This window comes from Pinus tabuliformis, chromosome J (genome assembly GCF_031772625.1).
Source record: "Pinus tabuliformis cultivar Carrire ecotype Pingquan chromosome J, CPIR1, whole genome shotgun sequence".
NCBI classification, from domain to species: Eukaryota; Viridiplantae; Streptophyta; class Pinopsida; order Pinales; family Pinaceae; genus Pinus; species Pinus tabuliformis.
The window spans coordinates 767758719-767783266 of NC_142295.1; the positions used below are offsets into that span (position 1 = coordinate 767758719).

Consider the following 24548-nt stretch of genomic DNA (forward strand, 5'->3'; position numbering starts at 1 on the left):
ATGGTGTCTGTGTGCTCCAAAGTGACATCTTTCTGAAACCTGACTCTTGCCTCCATAGCATTTGGGTACACTGGTGTGGCTCCTCCATCCCACTCATGTGCTAGCATGCGCATGGTCTTCTTGGTTGTGGCTGAACCGGAAACACACTAATGCATAGTGTCTGTGTTGATCTTCTACTGTGAGCTAGTGGTCATGCGCATCAACTATCAACTGCATGTTCAACTCCAGTCGGACTTGCTTCTTGTCTTTGCCTCCGTGAGTGTTCCAAATGGGTTAGATCACATGCATGCACATAATGACATGCATGTTGTTGAATTCCCTTGCATGCGATCAACATCTCTGCTCACCATGTCTGCTCCGTGCCAGCTGTTGGGATGGATCTACAACTTGTACGGGTGGAGTTTCATCCGTGAGTGCACTTTGAGCCCACTGTTGTACTTGTTCTTGTTGCAACTCATTCTCTCATATATGCAGCTCATGTTCTTCCTTGAGTTGCTACTTCATCACCTGCAACTCCTTCTCTATTCTTTTCTTTGCTCTCACATAATCATCTTGTCACGTCATCACCTCGTAGCCTCAATATCCAAAACTTCTTTCGTCATGAGTGGATCTACTTTGGACTTGCAACTTTGCTTCGCCTTTATGTTGTCAACAACCTTACTCTTGCATCCGTTGCATGCAGGTGTGCTGCCTTTTGCTGTTGTTGATGGTACTTGTTGTGATGTTGATCGTTGTGATGCTACTACCATCTTATCTTGATGTCGTTGTCTATGAACAACTTGATGTCTTCATAGGTAGGCAAGCTCATAGACACTTGCTTGGCTACAACCCACGTTGTGCTCCCAACGATGTCCTTTGACTCTAATCTCCTAAACGCCATTATACTTGTGCTGGTGAGAGGAAGATGAACACCTCAATACCTAGAGACATGGAAATAGTCATGGCAAGCAATCTATCAGTCCAAAACCAAAACGAACTTGAGAACTAACTTGCAACATACCTGTGTGACTAATCATGAAGGTTGCACAATTTCTGTCGGGAGGTCGAGAGACTGACTGTCAAAACTACACAAGGCATAGTTCAGGCTGTCAAGAAGCTGACTGACTACTAGAACTACACAATGCACGGTCCAGCCTAACCTGTTGAGGACTGAAACTGTGCAATGCACAATTTTAGTCAGCAGTGACATGCAACCAGCAAACTGCATTGCGTAGTTTCTAGGGCCAAGAGGAAACTACCTCTAAGAATTGTACAATGCAAGTCTAGAGGTCAGTGCCTAGCTAGATTTGTGCAATTTCTGGAGGAAAGGCAGAGCCTTCGCTTCCAGAAATGCACAGTGCTAGCCAGGTGAGGCACGGTCTGGGCCAAGGCAGCCTAGTCCAACCAACGGGCGACTACAACATGAGAAGTATGAATGCATGATGAGATGAGTGAAAACAAGAGTGAATGATCATTCATGCAAACAACAAGCATAGGATTCAAAAAACGGGAAAGCATGCATGTGTGTGAAGCGAGTCGCTGAAACGGTGACCGTGCGTGCAAAAATAGTTTCTTGCATGCAATAGCAGTGAGATGTCAACGAAAACTAAAACGGTGCTAGTAAAAGCTAGTATGCATGTAAACAACAGAAAGCACTCACTAAAATCAAGCAAGCAGCACTCACACAATGTGAAACACAAAAAGCACTAGAAACGCAGCGCAAGTCATGAACATCGGGCTTACCCTAAAACAACTAAGTTGAATGTGTCGACGACTCCTAGATGCAATGTGGTATGTCAGAGCTACAAGATCGATCTGAGGAATGAGCTCTGCAACGCCTGGTAGATGAGTTTTGATAATATCGAGGTTGTGACGTGCATGCCACAAATCTAGCAAAAGCGACACTCGACAAGACGTTTCTAATATGATCCTTGCATGTAACCTCCAGCTGCTAAAACTAGATCCCTGAATCAAGGGATGCCTTTGCATGCTACCTTGGGAGGAGCAACCCATGTATGAAAAATAGTTTTGCTCAGTCCCGAAGGAAACTGGTCAACTCAACTGCACATACAACAGTTTGCTCAGCTAGGAGGAAAAAATGTGCATTTCTGGGATGGAGATGGGTTGGCTTCCCAGAGGGATTGTGCAATTTCTCAGCAGAGTAGCTGGCTGCTGCCCAGAATTGTGCAATTTCTGGGTTGAGCAGTCCTGCCGGGAGGAATTGCGCAATTTTTCTAGTGAACAGTGATAGGCAGATTTGCGCAATTCTGGAGCCCAACAGGCTGCCAGACAGAATTGCACAATTTCTGGAGGGAAGGCTAGTTTCCCTCCAGAATTGAGCAATTTCTTGAGGGAGTTACTTAGCCTGTAGCTGGACCAAGTCCGGTGAAATGGCCTGTGAGAGGGATGCAACAAGCTTTGATGGATAGACTGTCATTATGCAAGAAAATCACTGAAGCTTGTGCACTTGACAAGACAAGACATGTTATTGTGAAAGGTTGGTAGGGAGGCTCCAAAACAAAGCTAAGGAAAAATTTTAAAGGGTGGTTGTAGCCGCTACAACACTTGGCGACACACTAGTAGAACTCCAGCTCTCTGAATGGACCTTGTTTGTGAAAATCAAGTCTAACACCTCCGGAAGTATTGTTCAATTCTCAGTTTGTCTTGGTTTCCACACTGCTTGATTGTAAGATGTAGCATCTGCCAAGCCCTTGGTCGGTCAACACACATTTCAAGCCAAGCCAACATAGTTGTTTCGATTGGGGTTTAGGAGTATGTGATGCACAAGCAATATAGTCGTCGTAGTCTTAGTTTCATCTCTAGTGTTGCTCCGCCACCAGCAAGCCTGGACAGTACCCTAGTGGAGTCACAGAGGAACACAAGCATTGCTTTGCTGCCAGCAAGCCTAGTCCGTACCCTAGCGGAGTTACTTGCATCACCTCTTTGCGCAAGAAGCCTTTATCTTCTTTCGCCTTATTCATTTTTCATTTTTCAATTTTTTTTTCTTTTACTTTTTCATTTTTTCATTTTTCATCTTCATAATTGTGCATAACACTTATTCACTTCAGAGGCAGAAGAGGGATCCCAACTTATTGGGAGCATAACAGGTTGTCCCTTCAGAGAATTAGTTTATGTATACCTCTGACGTTCTTGTTAAGGTTTTCCCCCTCACCTTACTCTACTTGACTGAGCTGACAAGGATTAACCCAAAAACAACCGACTAGAGTAGGTGATACTAGTTAGCATGCAAGCATTGTGTTTTCACCAAGGTTCACTTTGAAAAGTATGTATTTTCCATTGATGTATCATGGACTGAAGACAACAAGTTCTTACATAAGAGAGTGGACAACATATAACCAAATTTTGATAGTTGTACAAGTCCTCTTGTACTTTACCCAACTTGTTTCAAGAGTTGCACACGGTCCATGCGAAACTAACCTACGGACAATAACAATCAAACAAACCAAAAAGAAATACAAGAAGCAGAAGCAAATGCGAAAGCAAAGCGAGTAAGCAAACAAACAAGAAATCCCAAAAGCAAACACTACTCCTACTCCTAAGTTAACAGTGCATGGGTCATCTCACGTGAAGTGATACTTCCAATGCAGCCATTGGTGCATTGGTTGACCCATGTTGGTGAAGGCATAGTTTGCGAACATCGCAGTTGTGAAAATGTTATTAAACCAGCTCAAAAAAAGATAGAAAAGAGAGATCAATGCCTTAGAATTCAGCCTCTTCGAGGGGGAAACCTCCTTTACATTACACAAATGAACAATTCTTGGATTATTCAAATGACAAAACCTCCTTTCTATATATAGGAGTCTAAGGAGTGACAATATAACCCAGCCGACCTAACAATAATAATAATATAAAGCCACAAAAATAACAATAGAGGGATTCTATGGGGCACAGTAATAACAATATGGGGACAATAGGGGCACAACAATATTAATAAGGGATACAACTACAATAGTAATGGGGTAATCACCAGTATTATAGGGACCCAACATGCCCCTCTCCTTCAAAAAAGTGTTGTCCTCAAAGCTTGAGTAGTTCTAGATGCTTCTGTATAAAATTCTCATCCTCCCATGTGGAATCTTCAGCGGATAAGTGTTGAGATTGCAACAAGATGATGGAGCTTAGTGAAAAGAGTCGCCTTCACTAAGTGGGCCCACAGGCTATTTTTGGCGCAAGTCTATTTTTAGACTATGTCTATTTTTAGACATATGGATCATGTCTATGGATTGCAGGTTGTTGTTTATGGATGATTGATCAAGTTGGGAAAAAATAGATGGACTTCTATTTTTGATGAAAGTGTGAGTGATCAAAGTCTATTTTTAGACTGGCTGTCAAAAATAGAAAAGTCAAATATTATTATCTCACAATAATATTTGGACTATAAACTTAATCTTATTCTCTTGGAGCACTTCAGTTTGAGCTACAGAGGTGGCACATGCAGCTGTCAGAAGGAAATACGCTTTTCTTATGAGTCAGTTGAGTTGTTGCATGCATGACTTCAGTTAGAACTCAATCAGTTGAGTTTGGTGGAGTTAATTGTGGAGTTGATGGAGTTGTGTTCAGTTTAGCTTTGTTAAACTGGTTGTATTTAGTCTAACTGGCAAATAGACTAGAGATGAGTTGGGTGAATTAGTTATTAATTAATTCACAAGTTATTAACTCATAATACAACTAATGAATACATCAGTTAACTCAGTTGCATGTCAATGCATGTTCAGTTCAACAGGGACAGGTGGTAGAGAATCAGATTGCTATCAGTTGTGACTATACTTGTGCACCAGATCTTGCACAATCAAGGGATTGAGTATGCCAATGAGTTTGCTCACGTATTTGCCCACATTATAGCTTGTGCTCACGTCCAACAAAGTGTGAGTGACTATTTTGCAGGTGAAAAACAAGTTTGGTGAGCCATTCTCATCAGTTCTTGAGCAGGTATTGAGCAGTGGAGCCAGGCAAGCAGTGGAAGAGATTTGGAGATCAGATCTGAGCTGTATTGTGTGTAACAGAGGTGGAGATACTTGTGAGAAGTATTATGATGTGTAATGTTACATGAGTCAATCATTAATATACAGATAGTTGGGGTTTTTAGCGAGATGCTTTCCCCGGGATACATACTGTGTTAATGTGTGAATGCTCTTGATGTTTTATTGTTATTGATGCTGCTATATTGATGATCAATGTAGAGGAGCTTATGTATTGTGTATGTTTTCCGCAATAGTACATGATCAGGATAATCTCCATTGAATATGTGTTAAATTATTTAAAATTTCTACAATAAGTTCTTCCACTTGATAAGATACTCCGAAATTGATCGATTTCGTAACTGTCGAGTTCTTGTTTCTGTGACTGCTTCTGGTTCCAATATAATTTTTCCTTCCTCGTCAAGTTTTGGCAATATTGTTTGAAAAGCTTGTCGCCTATAACCTTCTTTAAACATGAAACATGGAAAACTAGGTGCAATCGAGAAGCTGCAGGAAGCTCCAATTTGTATGCCATAGTACCAATCTTTTGCAACACCTTGTATGGACCATAATACTTTGGTGATAATTTATTATCCTTCTTAGCTTGCTTGAGGGACATTTGCTTATATGGTTGTAGCCATAGGAATACCCAATCACCTACACCAAAACTTCTTTCAATGTGATGTTGATCTGCCTGTTGTTCCATTCTATTCTATGCCAACACGAGGTTATCCTTTAAGAGTTGGAGGACTTGTTGTTGATGTTCGATGTGATGTTCCACTGCTTGAACCTTAGAATTTTCTCTTAAATATGATGTGATGGATGGTGGCTGATATCCATAAAATTCCATAAATGGGGTAATTTTTGTTGCTGTATGGAAGGAAGTGTTATACCACCATTCAGCCAGAGGCAACCATTTGACCCATTGTGTCTGTTTATCAGATACAAAGCAACGAAGATATCCTTCCAAACATTTGTTTACTATCTCAGTTTGCTCATCAGATTGAGGATGATAAGATGAGCTATGAGCTAACTGAGTACCAAGACAACAAAATAATTATGTCCAAAAATTTCCAGTGAAAATGGGATCTCTGTCACTTACAATAATCTTTGGGTTTCCATCTAGCTTTTGAATTGTTTCCATAAATGTAGTAGAAACTGTACTGGCTTTAAATGGATGTGATAATGCACAAAAGTGTGCATACTTGGTAAGTCTGTCAACTACCACCATGATGACACTCTTTCCCTCAGACTTGGGTAAACCTGTGATAAAATCCATTGAAACCTCCTCCCAACGTTGGCTTGGAATGGATAAAGGTTGTAATAGACCCGCTGTCTTAATTGTTTCAACTTTATTTTGTTGGCAAACCAAACATTCTACCACAAACTTCTGAATATCTGATTTAAGGCCTCCCAAAAAAATTCCTTCTTAACCCTGTGGTAAGTTTTTAAAAATCCTGAGTGCCCTCCTAAGGGAGATGTGTGCAATTCCATAAGAATCTTTTGTTTTAGTTGGGAACTCTTACAGAGGTATAAGCGATCTTTGTACCATAACGAATCATTTTTCCAGCTAAATGTATCAGACGTACTGGAGTCTTGTTGTAACTTTCGAATAAGTGCCCACACTTCTTCGTCGTTCTTCCATTCCCCTCTTGCTTCGTTTATCCAATCTGGTTGGATAATAGAAATGGCACACAACAATGCTTCCACATCCTCATCCTTTCTTGAGAGTGCATCTGCCACCACATTTTGCTTCCCTTTTTTGTAGATGATTTCAAATTCATAACCCAACATCTTTGTGACCGACTTTTGTTGCTCTTCAGAGGATAATCTATGTCCTAAAAGTATTTAAGGCTATCATGATTCGTTTTTACCTTGAAGTGTCTTCCCATTAGGTAGGGTCACCATTTCTTAAGTGCATGGAGTATTGCCAACATTTCCTTCTCATAAATAGCTTTGTGTAAAAACTTTCCCTTGATTGGACGACTTTCAAAAGAAATGGGTCTTTCATCTTGCATTAAAACGACACCAATTCCATTTCCTGAAGCATCACATTCCACAATAAAGGTTTTTGTGAAGTCTGGTGTAGCTAAGACTGGTGCTTGGCACATTGCCTCTTTAAGATGCTCGAAGGCCTTTGTTGCTTCTGGAGTCCATGAAAATGCATCTTTCTTCAATAATGTTGTTAGAGGTGCTACTATTCTCCCATAATTCTTAACAAACTTGTGATAATACTCTGTCAACCCGAGAAATCCTCGCAGACGCTTTATGGATGTGGGGATTTTCCATTCCTTAATGGCTTTAATTTTGCTAAGGTCTACCTTAAGTCCTTCATGAGATACAATATGACCCAGATATTCCACCTCTTGTATTCCAAAGAAACATTTGGATCTTTTTGCATATAATTGTTTCTCCTCCAATAGTTGTAGCACCCTGTCAACATGTTCAACATGATCCTTCCAAGACTTGTTGTAGATTAGTATATCATCAACTAACACAAATTTTCTGAGGAATGGTTTGAAAATGGAATTCATCAAACCTTGAAATGTTGAAGGTGCATTGGTAAGGCCAAAAGGCATGACCAAAAATTCATAATGACCCTCATGAGTTCTAAATGTTGTTTTTGGAATGTCTTCAGTCTTCATTCTGATTTGATGATATCCTGAACGAAGATCCAACTTGGTGAAGTAAATTGATCCATGCAATTCATCCAGTAATTCATCAATGACAGGAATGGGAAACTTATCTTTAATAGTGAGCTTGTTGAGCTCCCTATAATCCGGGCACATACGCCATGATCCATCCTTCTTGTGCACCAATACTACTGGAGCAGAGAAAGAACTTTGACTCAATTGAATTATACCAGCCTCTAGCATTTCTGCAACCATACGTTCAATTTCACTCTTTTGGGCATAGGGATATCTGTACGGCCTGATGTTTGGAGGAACACTTCCTGGAATCAGATGAATAACATGATCATGATCACGAATAGGTGGGAGACCTTTGGGAGTCTCAAATACCTTGGAATGATTGTCCAATACTTTTTGGAGATCTAGAGAAATAGATGATTCCAACGTGGAAACATCTAGCGAACATAATTGTGCAATTACACCTCTTTTTTCCTTTTTTAGAAGCTTTGTCATACCGTTAGAGCTAATTATCTCTCTCGGTTTCCCTGCAATACCCCTTAATTCAAATTCCTTTCCTTCCACAGAAAATTTCATGAAATGTTCTTGAAAATTAAAAGCTATTGTACCCAAGGATTGTAGCCATTGGACTCCTAGTACAACATCAGCACCTCCCATTGGAATGGAAAGCATTGGGCTAGTCAATACATATTCTCCCATGGATAGCTTGATATTATGGCACTTTCCAGAGCAATTTATTGTTCCTCCATTTGCAACCATCACTTGACACTCTGGTGCTAGATATAAGAAGCAATTCAATTCTTTTGCTACCTTACAATAAATAAAATTGTGGGTACTTCCTGAATCAATCAACACTATTACCTTTTTCTTCTTGATTTGTCCTTCTATCTTGATGGTTTGAGGAGTGGTAATTCCCGCCAATGCATTACAAGATATGGTCGGATTCATTTCTTCTTTATCTAGGCTTTGTTCTTGGAGTATATCCTCTTCTTTTGACCTTTCTTGCTTCTTTTCTTCTTCCTCTTCGCAATCTATGTAGAATAATTTCTTCTCAGCACACTTATGACCTTTAGTGTATTTGCTATCACAATTGTAACAAATCCCTTTTGATCTTTTTTCTTCCAATTGTTGTGGTGTCAACCTTATAGGTTGTGGAAGACTAGGGACAACCACACTTCCATCTTTATAGTTGTGAGTGGTATGCTTCCTGGTTGCCATAATTTTGCTTTCCATTTTTCTTGCTAACTTGAATGCCTTCTCTAATGAATCAGGTTCCCAAAGGCGAACATCATGTTGGATATTATCCTTTAAATTCCCTATGAACACATCAATCCTATGCTCCTCTGGAATATTTTTTACCCTTATGTTCAATTTTTGGAACTCCTCAATGTGCTCCATTATTGAACCCTTTTGTTTGAGACTTATCAATTGGCTAAAAAAAGTGTTGCTTTTTGTATCCTCATAATGTGCTGTCAATTCAGATAGGATCTGGTTCTTGTCTTCCAATATATTAAATTATTTCCGTTGAAGAGTGGTGGTCTGATAGATGTCATTTTGTCTTGATTGCTCATCTTGGGAGATCTTCCTTCAAGTGATCAAGCTTCTTTTTGAAGGACCTGCTCTGATACCAATTGTTGGGAAAAATACTGGGGGGGTGAATCAGTATTTTAAAAACTCAATAATAATTTTCTTTTCTGAAATATGTACACGACTTTGCTGAACCCAACTTGCGTATGTACGCGACTGTTGTAAAAGAAACTAGTGTATGCTTAGTAAACTTGTAAAACAACTAATTCTGTATCTGTTAAACTTAAACCAGGATGTAATAGATTTATCAGGAATTTGATAAGAAATAAGAAGGTGCATTAAGAACAGAATAAATTATCACACATAAGCAGCACACATGAACTCTAGGATTTAAGGTGGAAACCCAATGTGGGAGAAAACCATCGTTGTTGTCGTCTCAGTCTTCAAATTTATTAATATCAAAAACTTCTTACATTCTTGTACTGGTGCAGACTCATGCTAGTACGCAGGCACCCACCTATTGAAGGCTACAACCTTCACTCATTCTCCAGCTCCTACTGGAAGGGAGCTCCAACCCCCTGATCTGATTACCAGCTACTACTGGCAGGAAGCTTCGACTTCCTCACTAAAGGATCCAACCCTCAGCAACATCCGTGGACCACGTTTCATAAATTTTCACACTGGATCCACCTACTTTAATACATCACAACTTGTAGATCAATTGAAGCAAACACCAACTTAATTCAAACAGAACAGTGAGATCACTGTAACCAGAACATAGAACTGAACTCAAAATACTACATCAACACAGAATCAACTGCAACCCTAATCATTCATATGCCAACATGTATACGCTACTTCACTTAAGGCAACCCACGTGTATATGCACTTTTCTGTAGAGCAACCTGCGTACATATCTCAATATATTAAAAACTTGTAATTTTGAATTAGACACAGAGTTGACCAGAGTTATTCTGAAATATTTTGTTAGCTTACAAAACCCTCATATAGTTAGCAACATCAATAATATTTTCAACCAATCAACATGTAACCAAATTCAACTTCATCATTCAATCAATTCTACTTCAGACATTATCACTCAACCCAGATCAACATGAGGACATCATTGATAGACAGCAGAGATACAGCAGCACTGATCAGTTTGATCAGTCATTTATGAACAGAAACCCTTCCTTTATGCACACGACTTTAAAGAAATGAACCCGCATGTATACGCCACTTAACCGAGACCAACCTGCGTACAAATATGAAAATTTTGACCTAAAATTGCACAGCTCTTCAAGTCTTCAGAAAGACCCAAATAATAATATTCAGAGATAAAACATGCGTCAATACTTAGATCTAGTCAATCCATGAGCAAATCATACAATGGAAAGTCATTTCAGGTCTCATGATCCTCATCCATCATTGTATTCATCGGTGCATAATTATTTCAGATCTATGTGTCAACTATGGCCCTTACAATGCAAATATACTTGAGATTGAAGCATTCATCAAAAACCCTTTCACGTGCACCCTTAGCACTTTGACCTTCACCTCCTTACATAATTAGAGCCTTAGCCAATACCATGAGTCAAAACTACACTAGTGTCGGTGGTAATCTTGGACGGGATCAAGTAACCATTACTACGCTTAATATTGTGGGCTAATACTATGGTAAAGACCCTTGGTATTCTTAAATTAATGCGTCAGCATGTACGCGATTTTGCTTCTTTATACCTGCATGTATACGCAACTTTTCCTTGACGAAGCCGCATATAGATCTTCAAATATTCACCTTTATCAAACTTCTGATTCTAATCTGTAAACCTTTGTCCCATCATTCTGTTATTATGTTCCATCACTCTGTCACCTCTAAACTAACCTATGGATTCATCTAGTTACCATATACTTGTTCTATTACAAGTGAGTTGCCATCAAAAACAACGCATGCATCATAATGCCAACATATATATATAATTTTGTGAGTGGTTCATTCCAACTATTGCCAACTCCATAAAGTTGACTACCCTTGATATATCTGATTTAGCATTAATTAATTGACGTTACCAACTCTACATAGCTAACTACCTGCGACAGGATTCATTACCAAAAATTCTCACGTTGGAGTGGAATCTGATTTTTATATAATATTATATTTTTGGTTTCCTAATTTGTTGTAACTAAACATGTTATTTCCAACCATAATTAACCTTCATATATCTTTGATATTATTGGTTCTCTGAATTTTATTTAAATTTTATATATATATATATATATATAACTCCCTCCACTTTGGCTAATTTGTTGTAACTAAACATGTTATTTCCAACCATAATTAACCTTCATATATCTTTGATATTATTGGTTATGACTTTTATTTAAATTTTATATATATATATAACTCCCTCCACTTTGGCTAAAATGTATAATTAGAACAATTATAGTTATTTAAACGTAAATATACCATGAGCAACTTATCCATTTTGTTATAATGAGAATAGTTAAAAGTTGCCCTTATCCATTTTGTTATAATGAGAATATTTAAGTAAACTTTTGTGGATGAAATTTAACGTCTTCTTTTATATATATATTGAAGGTATATGCTATAATTATCATGTTACATATAGTATTGCAATAATGGTTGTAATTATATGAGAATGTGGGTTTTTAAAAAAGAGGGAAATTATTATTATATAAAATTTAATTATAAATAAGGAATCATATGCATGTATTACATATAGAGAAGTAATTAATCAGGATTAATGGGATATTAATTTATAGTTATATATATATATATATATATATATATATATTAGAAATGGAGAAGTTCATTAAATATTATTAAATTATTTTTTTTTTTTTACATAATAGATAATTAGAGTTAGGTCAAAGTCTAGAATTGGATTAAGGTTTGTGAAGACTACTAGACCTCGTTAAGTAAATTGAGATGAGTATACGGAGTTAAAATATAAATGATATCAAATTGTTGGATGTGAATCTTTTAGATGAATTATTACATTATGAAATATATATGATTAAAATAGTCCTTAAAAATCAAGTATTGTAAATAGCTTCCTCATACTTGTTATGCCATGATAAAGGAGTGAAACCTAGTGAACTAACAAATTGTATTGATGGTTGAACGGAACAAGTATCACAGTAGGAAGAGACTCAAGTAGGAGTATGGCTACTAGAGGGCACAAAATAGCGCCACCACAGCAGTCAACTCCTGGCACCCCACCCAATGATAGGGGAAACATTGTAGCACAGGAACAGGTACCCGTCAGAGAAGTGTTGAACTTAATGAGATCATTCCATCACATGAAATAGGTATTAATAAATTGTTTGGAACAGGTGTAGGAAGGACATGTCATGCATAATGAAGCACCCCAAAACCCCGCAAGGAATGACGTGGGTTGAGGTTTGGAAAAGGAAAAATTTCCAGAATTTTGGGGGTCCACAGATGATCAGACAATAGAGGCGTGGCTAGAAAACATGGCTATGTGCTTCACAATGAGATACTACACCTCAAACCTAAAGGCCAAGATGATCATATTTCAATTAAAGGAAAATGCACAACTTTGGTGGAAGACATTATTACCCTAGTTGGGTATGGATATCTTAGAAGTAACTTAGGAATTATTTGAAGAAAAATTTAGAGAACGCTACCTATCAGGGGAGTTCCTTGAGATACAATTGAATGAATTCGATGCACTAAATCAAGGGAGTCTCTTAGTGCCTAAGTATGATTCTTGTTTCATGGAGCTACTTCATTATGCTCCTCCTCACTTAAGCACACAAAAGCTTAGAGTGAAAAAAATTATGTATGGACTAAATTTTAACATTTGGGCCAAGGTTAGGATATTAATGCCTTGCAACTTGCACGAGGCAGTTCAGTGGGGGATCATCACAAAGGAGGAGTTCATGAACAACGGACCTAGTAAGACAACAAGGCTTGCGAGATCAAGTGTGCCCAGTGGAAACAATATGGAACGCAGAAATTTTCATAGGGGGCAGTGCTAAATCATCAAAAAATATCAACAAGGAATCAAAGAACCTCATATAATCATCCAACTCAACAGCCGCAAAGGGTACCTCAGCAGACTCGTCAACTACAACAGCACCATCCTATGCAACAACACCAAGCCACGCGACCTCAGTATCAATCCCAACGGTCTGGCTCTATTGAAAATAGGAACAAGAAATGATAAAATAAAATCCAGAAATTCCAATTTAATTTGTCCTTGAATTAAAATGAGAATTAAAATCGAATTCTATTCTCATAGCAACTTGTAATAGTTAACTAGAGTGAGTTGACTTAGTGAACTTAGGAATTTCGAGCTGGAAGTCTTTCTGAAGTCATGTATATGTTCTCCCTATATTATAGGGGTCCAGGGTGAGTTACTTGTGAGTTGTAATTAGATAACTTAGTTTACTAAGATAAATTCAGTTAAATTAGTTCTAAACTATTTGAGGAACTAATAGTGTGTTAACAGATAGTTGGTGCACTAATGCATTAACTAATGCTACTCCAGTTAACTGAATATTCCCTCATCAGAAGCTCATGCATGTCGATTCTGGGAAATACCCAATTGAGATTAGAGTGCAAGGACAGTGTATTATTTGCTATATAAATTTTTGAATTGTACAGATGGTGCATGAAATCAGATATTGAACCTAGAAGGGATTGTGTCGTTTTGGATGCAATGGTTTCCCTTTAAGATGGGCCAATCAACCATAGGAATTGCGCAAGGAAATAGGGACTTGGAGAGCTGTAGAATTGGCTAAGTGTTGGCCAAGAGTTTACTTGTGAGTTGGAGATTGATTTTACTAAGTGTTGGGATTGTTCTTGAGATAAAAAGCATTATATTATCATCTTGGATTTCTGATTAATGCAATATAGATAGTGGGGCTTTGAGCTCTGGATTTTCCAGGATAGTTATTGTGTTATGTGCCATTGATGTTCTTCCTCTTGTCAATTACTGTTTCTATCGATCTTTATAGGCTTTTGATGTAACGAGTAGAAGTAGATTATTGTCTCTTTTTTTAGTAGATTATATGAGATTCTGGGTCTACAGGATTTTCTACATGGTATCAGAGCTAGATTTGTAGAAATTTTCTACATGGTATCGCAGCTGAGAACAGTATACTAGAGGAGATTTTGAAGTTTTGAGTTTTGGGTTACAAGTGAAATTCAAATTTGCAATACATACTTTAGGACTGACAAATGGTGTTCTATGGTTTGCGGCTCGAGCATGCCTTGGATGGTAGCTCGAATTATATAGCTTGGAAGGATAGGATGGAGGCCATCTTGGAGGATAATGGCTTGAAGGAATTCATTGATCAGGACATTCCTAAGACACCAACAACTGATGCTCAGAATCTAACTGAATGGAAGAAGTGTGTGGCAAGGGCGAGGTGGATAATTCTTGAGGGAGTTCGAGAGCACATTGTCTCAAGTCTCCATGGAAATGAAACTCTGCACGCTATGTGGAAAGCATTGAAGGACCTTTTCAAGAATAACAGGGACCAAAGGAAGTTGGCACTAAAAGATAAACTTCAAAAAATCAAGATGGAGGCGGGCAATTCAATTCCAAATTACTTGACCAAGTCCACTCAATGTCGTGATGAACTTGGAAGTGGTGGAATCACAGTTGTCGAGGATGATATGGTGAGTCTTTCTCTTCTTATACTCCCAAAGAGTTGGCATAGTTATCAGGACTCTATCAATGGTTGGGAGAAGCTGCCAGATTGGGAATGACTATGGTCGGATTTGATGCAAGAGGAGATCAGGAGGAACACCAGAGATGGGACCTCTTCCAAGGAAGTGGAAGAGTATTTTTCCTTAGCGAGTAAGGAAAAGAAAGACAATGGAAAGATGTCCCAAGGCGACGACAACAGAAAGAAGATGGACTTGGTGAAAATCAAGTGTTTTCACTGTCATGAGCATGGGCACTATGCCAAGAACTTCCCACAGAAGAAAGCAAGCAAGAAGGAGCCAACAGTAGCGGAAGCAGGTGAAGCTCTAGCTTCAAAATTCAAACATGATTTCACTCTCATTACATGCATGGTTGGCACTTCCATGGGAGGCGTGTGGTATCTTGACAGTGGTGCCTCATTCCATATGACGGGGAATAGAGATATCTTTAGTGATTTTGAGGAGAAAGACCTCAAGCATAGCATAGAGTTTGGAGATGACGAGAGGTATAGAGCTACCAGGATTGGTACGGTTACCTTTCAAAGGGATTCTGGCTCCCCTCTCAGGATCACAGATGTGATGTATGTTCCAGGACTAAAGAAGAATCTTGTTTCAGTTGCGGTATTGGAAGACCATGGCTATGATGTCGTTTTTAGTAAGGGAAAGGTTTTCCTTAGGCACATCACCACGGGACAGGTGAAACATATCGGTGCATGGGTCAAGAACCTGTATGCTCTTGACATTTAAGATTCATGCAAAGCCTTGAGGAGCAAGGCAAAGGTTAGAGACTTGATGGTTGAGAGGGAGAGTAAATTACCTCTCAACATGCAGCCCCAGAAGAATCCTATGAAGCAGCTTCAGGAAGTTGTGGAGCAGCCACAATTAGAGAAGCTGAGAGGAGACCAAGTGGAGAGATCTACTCAAGCAGAGAAGAAGTAGTCTCAGACAAATGTGGAGTAGCCACAATTGGAGAATATGAGAGGAGACCGAGTGGAGGCGTCCACTCATGCAGAGACCTCCAGTAGGGGGAAATTTCGAGTCAGGTGGGCATAGGGATCACATGCATCCATACCTCAAGGCATGAGGTGGGGCGATGTGACGTGATAGACCCAAGAGGACTGAAATTGGGCAGGGCCCATTGACTAATTTTATATCATGGATCGTACCTTGCTATGGGAGACCAAAGTACATAGTAGCATGAGGAATCAATGAGATTGATGCAGTCAGAGATCAAAGTGACAAAGGATAGAGCAGTCAGATACTAAAGAAGCCTACAAAAGGGTTGAAAACAGTGCAAAGAGGCATATTCAACAGAAGCATAGACTTTTCAGTCGACAAAGGCAATAATAGTCAGATACTTTGATGACAGAGGCATCATTCTAATTCAGGTTGGAGTTTTTTTGTTTCTAGAGTTGCTGGAGCAACAATACTAGAGAGAAGTGTTTCATGCAGAACATTCCAAAGGTTCTGGATCAGGATCGAGTTGAATTCATTTCTTGTTGAGGAGGAGTGTTGAAAATAGCAACAAGAAATGATAAAAATAGAATCCAGAAATTCTAGTTTAATTTGTCCTTGAATTAAACTGAGAATTAAAATTGAATTATATTCTCATAGCAACTTGTAATAGTTAACTAGAGTGAGTTGACTTAGTGAACTTAGGAATTTCGAGTTGGAAGTATTTATGAAGTCATGTATATGTTCTCCCTATATTATAGGGGTCTAGGATGAGTTAATTGTGATTTGTAATTAGATACCTCAATTTACCGAGCTAAGTTCAGTTAAATTAGTTCCAAACTATTTGAGGAACTAATAGTGAGTTAACAGCCAGTTGGTGCACTAATGCAAGTAGTGCCACTCTAGTTAACTGAAGATTCCCTCATCAGAAACTCATGCACGTCAATTCTGAGAAAGTCCTAGTTGAGACTAGAGTGCAGGGACAGTGTACTATTTGTTGTATAATTTTTTGAGTTGTATAGATGGTGAATTCAATCAGGAACTGAACCTAGAAGCGAATGGACAGTTTTGGATACACTGATTTCCCTTTAAGATGGGCTCATCAGCCATAGGAATTGTGCAAGGAAATAGGGACTTGGAGAGCCGGATAATTGGCTAAGCATTGGCCAAGAGTTTTCTTATGAGTTGGAGATTGATTTTACTGAGCGTTGGCATTGTTATTGAGAGAGCAAGCATTGTATTATCATCTTGGATTCCTGATTAATGAAATACAAATAGTGGGGTGAGTTGTGGCATTCACCAGATATTTATTGTGGTATGTGTCATTGATGTGCTTCTTCTTGTCGATTATTTTTTTCACCGATATTCATGGAGTTCCGCTGTAAAGAGTAGAAGTAGATCCTTGTCTCTTCTTTTAGTAGATTACATGAACTTGTGAATCTACAGGATTTTCTACAGGCTCTTACCAGCGGAGTTGTAGGCCAACCCCTGATTCAGTCAGTAGTAGAAGCCAAGCTCCTAAGAGGGGGTGGTGGACTTCTGTAGGTCCACACTATGAGAGGGATTTCCCTCAAAATACAGGTAATACCAACCCAACTTAGAAAGCAGCTATAGTGGGGGATCTAGGGAAGGCTCATCGTATCCATGAAGCGGTGAACAATCACCAAGTCGAACACTAGTCCATTGTGTTGGAAACACCGGGTAATATTGATGGTATTAGTTTTTTCATTTTAATAGATCTAGGAGCAACTAATGCTTTTATTTCTCTAAATGAATTATCAAAATTAAACATGAAGAAAATTGCACATCATGATTTTAGACATTTAGAAATGGCATGTGGTATGAAAAGAAATATAGGAAGGATGGTAAAGGATTATGAGGTGAACCTGGGAGTATGTAAGACCAAGGTATCCATGTACTTTATGATAATAGGATTCTATGATGTAGTCATAAGAATGGATTGCTTGGAACGACATGAGGCATTTCTAGACTACAAAGACAATATATTGTTGAAAATGCAGCAAGAAATTCCTAAATTAATTTTTTCCTTGAATTAAATTAGGAGAAAAATGTAATTCCACATCACAGGACAACTTGTACAAGTTAACTAAGTTAATTTGAATTAGTTGGTTTAATTAATTCGATTTGAGGGTCTAACTTGAGTCATGTAGAGTGTCTCCTACTTTATAGGAGCCCTGGTTGAGTTTATTTTGAGTTGTAATTAATTAATTCAGTTTAACTGAGTTAAAGTCAGTTAAACTAGTTCTAATTGTTGGAGGAACTAGTAGGAGGTCTAACAGTGGGGTGTTTCTTCATGTGTTCAACCAGCTAACTAATAATTCAGCCATAAATAACTCATGCATGTGAGATTTGAGAGTTACCAAATTGAGATTGGAGTTCAAGGGCAGTGTACTATCAGTTGTATAATTATCTGAATTGTACGTATGGTGCATGCAGTGAGAGGATGATCCTAAAGGAACTGCGCAATCAATGGAGGAAAATTCCTATTAAATAGGGGCCTAATTCCTCACTGAACAATGCAAGGAAATAGGGACTTGGGAAAGTAGAAAATTGGTTGAGTATTAGCCAAGGCTTCTCTAGGAGGCGGTGAGAGAGATAGAGATAGTATAGAGGTTGCTCGGGCTTGAGAAAAGCATTGGAATCTTCTCATATTTTCTGACTAATACAATATATAGATAGCAGTGGTTTTTAGTTGTGGCTTTCCCCAAGAAATCATTTTGTAATATGTTGAGTGAATTCTTTCTCTTGTATGCTTCATGATTTCTATATATGTTAATTGTTTTCTCTGATGAGTAGAGTAGATTCAAGTCTTTTTTTAGCAAATCACATTAGTTTGAATCTACAAGGAATTTCTACAAGGTATCAGAAAAGGAATCACTATCATAGTAGGATTCACATTAGATCAGGAATTTCAAATTGCAGATTGATGAAGCTCTAATTCAGGGCAGATCGAGAAGACCCTATGTGCAGACTTCTTAACAGAGCTAGAAGGTTGCTAGTGGGCAAATCACTGAGCCAATGTTTAGTGACACAAAAAGGAGTTTTGATCATTGAAATTGGTAGATTGAGGAGTAGAGATATTTCCCACAAGAAGATCGAGAGTCAGAGTGAGTCTAGCTTCAGAGGGAGAAGCCAAGGCTCGTTACAATACGAGCAAAGATAGTTGCAGCAAGCCAAGGAAGGTGCATGAGAGGTTCAAACACACGGGGGTTGAGATGAGTGGGCCCCTTGAAAACATGTGATAGCACGGAGTTAAGAAGGGAACACACGAGCAAAGATGCATCACAACATGGAAGGCAAGTTAGCTAGCAATCCAAAGTGATGGTTAAACCAACAACATGTTTCAAAAAGATTCATACATACATACACAGAAAAGTCCATACATGCATGCGTAAGAAAACAAATACATATATCATTTAGAGTAAACCAGATATCATAGAATACAATACAACATATGCATGAAACATGTTGGCTCTATTATATTTAGAAGTGTAAGTTCCAGTAATAGAATACATCCATTTCCAACCACTAGTTCCAACATCGGAACATTACAACCACAATTGCCTGCTCCTCCAAAGAGATATACTAGCTCTACGCAGTGGATAAGCCAAGGCTCGTTACAATATTGTCCAAGCTCTCTCTAAGATAGTCCAATCGGAAGCTTGGATGACCAAAATCCTATACAATGAGTTATGAGGGACTATTTATAACAAAGGGTGGGTGACCCTTGACATTCCCCTTTGTGACAGTTCTTCTACCCTCATTTCGCACAGAGGTAAGTAAGATGTCTCTGTTGGTAGCAAGGGTGTGACAACTACAACAAGCCAAGGAAGGTGCATGAGAGGTTCAAACACATGGGGGTTGAGATGAATGAGCCCCTTGGATACCTATGATAGCACGGAGTTAAGAAGGGAACACATGAGCAAAGATGCATCACATCATGGAAGGAAAGTTAGCTAACAATCAAAAGTGATGGTTAAACCAACAGTACGCTTCAGAAAGATTCATACATACATACACAAAAAATTCCATACATGCATGTGTAAGAAAATAAATACATATATCATTTAGAGTAAACCAGATAGCATAGAATACAATACAACATATGCATGAAATGTGTTGGCTCTGTTATATTAAGAAATGTAAGTTCCAGTCATACAATACATCCATGTCCAACCACTAGTTCCAATAGCGGAACGTTACAGCCACAACTGCTTGCTCCTCTAAAGAGATATACTAGCTCTGCGCAGTGGAGAAGCCAAGGCTCATTACAATATTTTCCAAGCTCTCTCTACGATAGTCCTATTGGAAGCTTAGCTGACCAAAAGCCTATACAATGAGTTATGAGGCGTGCAGTGACCCTTGAAATTCCCCTTTGTGACAGTTCATCTACCCTCATGACTCTTCATCTACTCTATGATTGTTATGTCTACTATCGACACGTGAACTTACACTTGACAAGATGTTACATTACAATGCACATGTACCCATGTGAGACAGAAATGGCTTGAGAAATCCATGCTAGACATCACTATGACTCGGACAACTGTTAGAAGACCAACTCTTCGACATCTTCATTGTGGTTGACAGTAGCATACTGATTCCAAGATCAGTAGTCCACAATGGTGTCTGTGTGCTCCAAAGTGACATCTTTCTGAAACCTGACTCTTGCCTCCATAGCATTCGGGTACACTGGTGTGGCTCCTCCATCCAACTCGTCTGCTAGCATGCGCATGGTCTTCTTGGGTGTGGCCGAACCGGAAACACACTAATGCATAGTGTCTGTGTTGATCTTCTACTGTGAGCTAGTGGTCATGCGCATGAACTGTCAACTGCATGTTCAACTCCAGTCGGACTTGCTTCTTGTCTTTGCCTCGGTGAGTGTTCCAAATGGGTTAGATCACATGCATGCGCACAATGACATGCATGTTGTTGAATTCCCTTGCATGCGATCAACATCTCTGCTCACCATGTCTGCTCTGTGCCAGCTGTTGGGATGGATCTACAACTTGTACGGGTGGAGTTTCATCCGTGAGTGCACTTTGAGCCCACTGTTGTACTTGTTCCTGCTGCAACTCATTCTCTCATCTATGCAGCTCATGTTCTTCTTGAGTTGCTACTTCATCACCTGCAACTCCTTCTCTATTCTTTTCTTTGCTCTCACATAATCATCTTGTCGCGTCATCACCTCGTAGCCTCAATCTCCAAAACGTCTTTCGTCATGAGTGGATCTACTTTGGACTTGCATCTTTGCTTCGCCTTTATGTTGTCAACAACCTTACTCTTGCATCTGTTGCATGCAGGTGTGCTGCCTTTTGCTGTTGTTGATGGTACTTTTTGTGATGTTGATCGTTGTGATGCTACTACCATCTTATCTTGATGTCATTGTCTATGAACAACTTGATGTCTTCATAGGTAGACAAGCTCATAGACACTTGCTTGGCTACAACCCACGTTGTGCTCTCAACGATGTCCTTTGAATCTAATCTCCGAAAGGCCATTATACTTGTGCTGGTGAGAGGAAGATGAACACCTCAATACCTAGAGACATGGAAACAGTCATGGCAAGCAATCTATCAGTCGAAAACCAAAATGAACTTGAGAACTGACTTGCAACATACCTGTGTGACTAATCATGAAGGTTGCACAAATTCTGTCGGGAGGTTGGGAGACTGACTGTCAAAACTACACAAGGCATAGTTCAGGCTGTCAAGAAGTTGACTGACTACTAGAACTACACAATGCACGGTCCAGCCTAACCTATTGAGGACTGAAACTGTGCAATGCACAATTTTAGTCAGCAGTGACATGCAACCAGCAAACTGCATTGCATAGTTTCTAGGGCCAAGAGGAAACTACCTCCAAGAATTGTACAATGCAAGTCTAGAGGTCAGTGCCTAGCTAGATTTGTGTAATTTCTGGAGGAAAGGCAGAGCCTTCGCTTCCAGAAATGCACAGTGCTAGCTAGGTGAGGCACGGTCTGGGCCAAGGCAGCCTAGTCCAGCCAACGGGCGACTACAACATGAGAAGTATGAATGCATGATGAGATGAGTGAAAACAAGAGCGAATGATCATTCATGCAAACAACAAGCATAGGATTCAAAAAATGGGAAAGCATGCATGTGTGTGAAGCGAGTCGCTGAAACGGTGACCGTGCGTGCAAAAATAGTTTCTTGCATGCAATAGCAGTGAGATGTCAACGAAAACTAAAACGGTGCTAGTACAAGCTAGTATGCATGTAAACAACAGAAAGCACTCACTAAAATCAAGCAGGCAGCACTCACACAATGTGAAACACAAAAAGCACTAGAAACGCAGCGCAAGTCATGAACATCGGGCTTACCCTAAAACAACTAAGTTGGATGTGTCGAAGACTCCTAGATGCAATGTGGTATGTTAGAGCTACAAGATCTATGTGAGGAATGAGATCTGCAGCGCCTGGTAGATGAGTTTTGATAAGATCGAGGTTGTGACGTGCATGCCACAAATCTAGTAAAAGCGACACTCGGCACGACGTTTCTAATATGATCCTTGCATGTAACCTCCAGCTGCTAAAACTAGATCCTTGAATCAAGGGATGCCTTTGCATGCTGCCTTGGGAGGAGCAACCCATGTATGAAAATTAGTTTTGCTCAGTCCCGGAGGAAACCGGTCAACTCAACTGTACATACAACAGTTTGCTCAGCTAGGAGGAAAAAATGTGCATTTCTGGGATGGAGATGGGTTGGCTTCCCAGAGGGATTGTGCAATTTCTCAGCAGAGTAGCTGACTGCTGCCCATAATTGTGCAATTTCTGGGTTGAGCAGTCCTGCTGGGAGGAATTTCACAATTTTTCTAGTGAACAGTGATAGGCAGATTTGCGCAATTCTGGAGCCCAACAGGCTGCCAGACAGAATTGCACAATTTCTGGAGGGAAGGCTAGTTTCCCTCCAGAATTGCGCAATTTCTTGAGGGAGTTACTTAGCCTGTAGCTGGACCAAGTCCGGTGAAATGGCCTGTGAGAGGGATGCAACAAGCTTTGATGGATAGACTGTCATTCTGCAAGAAAATCACTGAAGCTTGTGCACTTGAGAAGACAAGACATGTTGTTGTGAAAGGTTGGTAGGGAGGCTCCAAAACAAAGCTAAGGCAAAATTTTAGAGGGTGGTTGTAGCCGCTACAACACTTGGTGACACACTAGTAGAACTCCATCTCTCTGAATGGACCTTTTTTGTGAAAAGCAAGTCTAACACCTCCGGAAGTATTGTTCAATTCTCAATTTGTCTTGGTTTCCACACTGCTTGATTGTAAGATGTAGCATCTGCCAAGCCCTTGGTCGGTCGACACACATTCCAAGCCAAGCCAACATATTTGTTTCGATTGGGGTTTAGGAGTATGTGTTGTACAAGCAATATAGTTGTCGAAGTCTTAGTTTCATCTCTGGTGTTGCTCCGCCACCAGCAAGCCTGGACAGTACCCTAGTGGAGTCACAGAGGAACACAAGCATTGCTTCGCTGCCAGCAAGCCTGGTCTGTACCCTAGCGGGGTTACTTGCATCACCTCTTTGCACAGGAAGCCTTTATCTTCTTTCGCCTTATTCATTTTTTATTTTTCAATTTTATTTTTCTTTTACTTTTTTATTTTTTCATTTTTCATCTTCATAACTGTGGATAACACTTATTCACTTCAGAGGCAGAAGAGGGATCCCAACTTATTGGGAGCATAACAGGTTGTCCCTTCAGAGAATTAGTTTATGTATACCCCTGACGTTCTTGTTAAGGTTTTCCCCCTCACCTTACTCTACTTGACTGAGCTGACAAGGATTAACCCAAAAACAACCGACTAGAGTAAGTGATACTAGTTAGCATGCAAGCATTGTGTTTTCACCAAGGTTCACTTCGAAAAGTACGTATTTTCCATTGATGTATCATGGACTGAAGACAACAAGTTCTTACATAAGATTGTGGACAACATATAACCAAATTTTGATAGTTGTACAAGTCCTCTTGTACTTTACCCAACTTGTTTCAAGAGTCGCACATGGTCCATGCGAAACTAACCTACGGACAATAACAATCAAACAAACAAAAAAGAAATACAAGAAGCAGAAGCAAATGCGAAAGCAAAGCGAGTAAGCAAACAAACAAGAAATCCCAAAAGCAAACACTACTCCTACTCCTAAGTTAACAGTGCATGGGTCATCTCACGTGAAGTGATATTTCCAATGCAGCCATCAGTGCATTGGTTGACCCATGTTGGTGAAGGCATAGTTTGCGAACATCGCAGCTGTGTAAATGTTATTAAACCAGCTCACAAAAAGATAGAAAAGAGAGATCAACGCCTTAGAATTCAGCCTCTTCGAGGGGGAAACCTCCTTTACATTACACAAATGAACAATTCTTGGATGATTCAAATGACAAAACCTCCTTTCTATATATAGGAGTCTAAGGAGTCACAATATAACCCAGCCGACCTAACAATAATAATAATATAAAGCCACAAAAATAACAATAGAGGGATTCTATGAGGCACAGTAATAACAATATGGGGACAATAGGGGCACAATAATATTAATAAGGGATACAACTACAATAGTAATGGGGTAATCACCAGTATTATAGGGACCCAACATGCCCCTCTCCTTCAAAAAAGTGTTGTCCTCAACGCTTGAGTAGCTCTAGATGCTTCTGTATAAAATTCTCATCCTCCCATGTGGAATCTTCAGCGGATAAGTTCTTCCACTTGATAATATACTCCGAA

General features: G+C 39.4%; 1 pseudogene; it reads left to right on the forward strand.

Annotated features, from left to right (window-relative positions):
* The window catches only part of LOC149228979 (DEAD-box ATP-dependent RNA helicase 13 pseudogene), a 95743-nt pseudogene that overhangs the window by 53516 nt on the left and 17679 nt on the right, over positions 1 to 24548 (forward strand).